This window comes from Lissotriton vulgaris, chromosome 2_2 (genome assembly GCF_964263255.1).
Source record: "Lissotriton vulgaris chromosome 2_2, aLisVul1.2, whole genome shotgun sequence".
Lineage (NCBI taxonomy): Eukaryota > Metazoa > Chordata > Amphibia > Caudata > Salamandridae > Lissotriton > Lissotriton vulgaris.
This window is the reverse complement of record NC_141688.1, coordinates 3339362-3344380: the sequence shown is the minus strand read 5'-3', so window position 1 is coordinate 3344380 and position 5019 is coordinate 3339362. Positions and strand designations below refer to the sequence as shown.

Here is a 5019-nt window from a genome sequence, read left to right as displayed (position 1 = left end):
AATGAGTACTAATCTGAAAATCATTGAAAAGTTGTTTAAAACAACAGGATTAAAACTTAATGTGAAAAAGACACATGTATTTTATATCAGTCATCATAAATATAAAATCTTGATTAACAACTGTAAATCATGGCAGTTTGAAAAAGAAAATATTGAAAACATTCATCCAGGAGAAAGTGAGAGATACCTCGGTTTGAACTTTGATCCAAACACTGGCCATACAAGCAATAACAAAATGAATGAGGTTCTTGTCAATTCGGCCCAAAACTTGATAATCTACCACTTAAGCCCACACAAAAAATAGAAATTGTGTGTCAGTACTTGGTCCCTAAACTATCATTCCAATTGGAAATTACAGGAACAGAAGCTAAAACTTTAAATGTTCTGGATCAAACAATAAAAAAGTATGTCAAACATTTTCTACACCTTCCAGCATACACATGTCATAGTCTCCTATATTCGAAAAGATAATTGGGGGCCTCAGTGTACCAAAACTATGTACACAAATTGGTCTCAATAGAGTCAATAGTTTATTGTATCTCAGGGCAGCTCCAGATCTGTACATAGCTCATTCATTCATGTAGGTTTCTGACTTATGATTTGAATTTGTTAGCAACATATGATTGGAGAAAAGAAGAATTGAGAAATGGGCAAATCTCCCTGTCCAAGGTGATGGTATAAAATACTTAGCAAGTAATCCAACCGCAAGCATAACAAAATGAAAGAAAACCAGTACAAAGTTGCGCTGATGCTAAGGGAAAATATTCTATATACTAGAGAAACTATCACTAGGGGAAGATATCGTGCATTTGCTACATGTAGGCATTGTAATGATGTTTGTGAAACAATTTCTCATATTTCAGGCGCATGTCCTAAAACTAAGGACATTAGGATTAAAAGACATAACAAAATTCTGGAATTGCTCATTGATAGAGCAAAAAGGTGTGGTTGAATGGCATATAGGGAACCTCATGTTAAGAATAATCAAGCAGAACTACGAAAACCAGATGTAGTGTTTACCAAAAATGGTACAGCTCTAGTGATTGATGTTTCAATTAATTATGAAAATTCTCAGAATTCCCTTGAATTAGCGTTTGAGAGTAAAGTGAAATACTATCAGGATCTGTCACAGCAAATCAAAGATCTCGCAAAATGCAACACTGTTAAATTTCATAGCTTTATCGTTGGATGTTGTGGTATTTGGCCTCAATGTAATGATGTTGTTATGGCTGATTTAGGTCTGCAAATGGCATTTCCATTCAAGAAAAATGTTTGCCTGACTACTTTAATGGACACTCTTAAAATGTGCAAAGTATTCATGGACAAGTATGAAGCTTATAGTTAGATGTACACTTTCTTACAGCACACATGTCACCCTTATAAAGCACAATGTTTTAACATATAGGATTATAGTTGACACAAGAGTTATTATAGAGGTAAATTTTATAGATGTGAATGTTTCTAGATTTGCTTTTTTCTAATTAGATGTGCAATTTGTAGATGTGTATTTTTGCTTTATATATGTATGCTTATAACAATGTAGATATAGTTGTGTACATCATACATACTTATTGAAATGTCATGAATGATGAATCGGTCTCAAATAATCGCATACACATAATTATCACACATTGATTATTGATGTCCTGCTAATCATATTTTAATTTTTCAGGACTGTTCCTAGAATATCTTAAAATAGTTGGAATAGTACTGCAGGCTGTACTATCTCTGGCCTATATGTGATCCCAGTTCCAGTGAGGACAGCGTTCAGTGTGGCTGTACTCTGGAGCGAAAGACTGTTGTATTGTTGGAAGAAAAACCGAATTGACGCTGATGGGCAGCATAATAACCCAGAATGAGCCACATCAAGGTGGTACAGATAGCCAAATGCCTCGTCCTCTAATTAGTGATGCGCATGAATAGATCAACGGGATTCCCACTGTCTCTACCTACTTTCTAGCAAAACCACAGTCGAGGGAACAGGCTTGGCAGAATCAGCGGGTAACAATCCTCTGTTGAGCTTGACTCTAGTCTGGCACTGTGAAGAGACAAGAGAGGTATAGGATAAGTGGGAAGCCCTCGGGCTGCCGGTGAAATACCATTACTGTTATCAGTGTTTCACTTACCTGGTGAGGTGGGGGGCAAGCCCCCTGGGGCTCTCGCTTCTGGCTCCAAGCGCCCGACGCCAGCCGGGTGCGATCCGCTCCAGGGACAGTGGCAGTTGGGGAGTTTGACAGGGGCGGTACACCTGTGAAACAATAACGCAGGTGTCCTGAGGCGAGCTCGAGGAGGACAGAAACCTCCCATGGAGCAGAAGGGCAAAGCTCGCTCGATCTCGATTTTCAGTATGAATAAAAACCGTGAAAGCAGGGCCTCACGATTCTTCTGACTTTTTGGGTTTCAAGCAGGAGGTGTCAGAAAAGTTACCACAGGGATAACTGGCTTGTTGTGGCCAAGCATTCATAGCCACGTCGCTTTTTGATCCTTCAATGTTGGCACTTTCTATCATTGTGAAGCAGAATTCACCAAGTGTTGGATTGTTCACCCACTAATAGGGAACGTGAGCTGGGTTTAGATCGTCGTGAGACAGGTTAGTTTTACCCTACTGATGATGAGTTGTTGCAATAGTAATCCTGCTCAGTACAAGAGGAACCGCAGGTTCAGACATTTGGTGTATGTGCTTGGCTGAGGAGCCAATGGGGCGAAGCTACCATCTGTGGGATTATGACTGAACAATTCTAAGTCAGAATCCCCCCTAAACTGTAACAATACCGCAGTGCCGTAGAGCCTTGGTTGGCCTGGCCTAGCTGGCCTCTCTCGGGGGGGCCGGTGCCTAGAGCCGCTCGCTTTGGGACCGGAGTGCGGACAGAAGGAGGCCACCTCCATCGCCCTTAGTGCACCGCATGTTCGTGGGGCACCTGGTGCTAAATCATTCGTAGACAACCTGATTCTGGGTCAGGGTTTCGTAAGTAGCAGAGCAGCTACCTTGCTGCAATCTATTTAAAGTCATCCTCTGCGCCAAGCTTTTGTCTCTATGTGCGTGGGTGCCTGCGGATGCCCTCCTCCAACACACCCAGGGGTGGGTCCCTTTGCCGCTGGGCCGGCATGGGAGATGCGGAGGGGATATCGCGGGCCCGCTGGAGGCCGCCTCCACTTCCCGTCCCTTCCCCACTGGGGTGCAGGGATGGGGGCCACCATCCCTTGCGTGTCGGCAGGGTGACCAGATGGCCTGGGCCGACGGGTCTCCCCTGCCCGCTGCTCCCGGGCAAGTCAGCAGGGAGGCGAGCAGCAGCCACCCGGGGCAAGGAGCTCCCCGAGAGGCTTCCTAGCTGCACCCAGGCACCCTCTTAGGACTGCAAGAGCGACTGGGTACGGCACCCTCCAGGCCACCTGGGCGCTGGGCTGTCCCGGGCCATCTGGTCGCCTGGCTGCCTGATCAGTTGACACTGCAGGCTAGGTGACCAAATGGCCCTGCAGGCTGGTTGACCAGATGGCCCTGCGGGCTGGTGGCCAGGCTAACTCCAACTTTTCGTTCGGAAGCTACTACGGGCACCAGGGCTCATGTTGCATCCCAGGGTCCCAGGCTGCCGGAGCCCCCATCCTGGAAGCATGCTGAGGGTCTAGGCGCTGGTGACGGGGTTCCGCGAGGGTTCGGGGAGGCTTTCCCTGGCCTGGCTGGGGTTTGCAAGCTGGGACTGGGCCCGGGGCTCGTGCTGCCTCCAAGGGTGCGGGAGCCCCCTTGCTGGAGCACTGGTGGTGGGGGTCCGCTGGGGTCCGGGGAGGCTCTCCCCAGCCTGGCTAGGGTTCGGAAGCTGGGTCCAGGCCTTGGGCTCCTTGTCCATCCGGCGGGTCCCTGGGTGCAGGAGCCCCCCCCTTCTGCAAGCCAGCCGAGGGTCCGGGTGCCGGGGACGGGGGTACTCTTTGACCCGGGGAGGCTCTCCCCAGCCTGGCTGCTTTCAGAAGCAGGGACTGGGCCGGGGAGCAGGGGTGGCTGGCTTTATCCATCACGCTGGCAAAGCGGAGTTTTCTGCCCACCCCTAACTGAAATATATGAAGATGAGATTTGGAACCCTGCAAGTCAATACTGTGACATCATTATGGAATGGGTCAAACTCAGTCCCTGCACCGTGCCCAGGCTGTGCACATCCAGATGAGTCTATTGCTCATTTTTTTCTGGCATGCCCGGCTTATAAAAATGCTAGAGAAAAGTGGCTTAAGCCAGTGTGTAAAGCATTGGGTTTTATGAGCCATGTCGTGTAGTTCTGAAAAATTCTGGACTTGTGCAACAAACTTTGTGGTAGCATGACGATTTTTATATCAAAAGACCGATAATGACTAGTACACTATGCACAAGCATTTTCGTCATAATCAAGTAACGATTTCACCTCGAAATCGTCTTTTTCGTTTTTGAACCCTTGGGTTCCATGTTACGCTTGACGGCCATTTTGTGAGTTGCCCTTCGCATAGGCTTGTAGCTACAGTTGAATTCGATATCAAAGGACACATACACCTTAATTGACTTTTCTGTGACCTGGGCAAGCTGGAACCATTGCCCCAGGCCAAACCTGTTTGGTCAGTCCCTCTCCCAGTGGCCGAACAAGATAGCATCAAAGCAAAACAGGCTATAAACTGTTCCCATCGCACACACACCCCACCCAAATCTTACTCACAGCTGTCCCTGCTCTTTTCTCTCCCTTTCCTTTATGATGAGGAGGAGCCCGGTTTTATTGGGGGTACACCGATATCTGATGAAAATGTTGGGCCTTGCCGGGTAATTTGCTGTGGGTTGGACGAACTGGAATGTGGACTTGTCATCATGACTCTGCCTTTTCTTTGTAGTAAAAATATGTGAATAGCCCACTGTAAATCTAAGAATGTTTGCACTGTAAATCTAAGAATGCTTGCCTGAAGCTTAATATTTTGTATAAAAAGAGAAGCCTGGCTCTGTAATGTTGAACAGTCTCCTGAGAATATACACACCGTGCTGTTGTACTTTTAGGACACTTGTTACTTGGTTGC

General features: G+C 46.8%; 1 pseudogene; it reads left to right on the top strand.

Annotated features, from left to right (window-relative positions):
• Positions 1-1989: 1989 nt before the first annotated feature.
• Positions 1990-3027, top strand: LOC147728926 (28S ribosomal RNA; annotated as a pseudogene).
• Positions 3028-5019: the final 1992 nt, after the last annotated feature.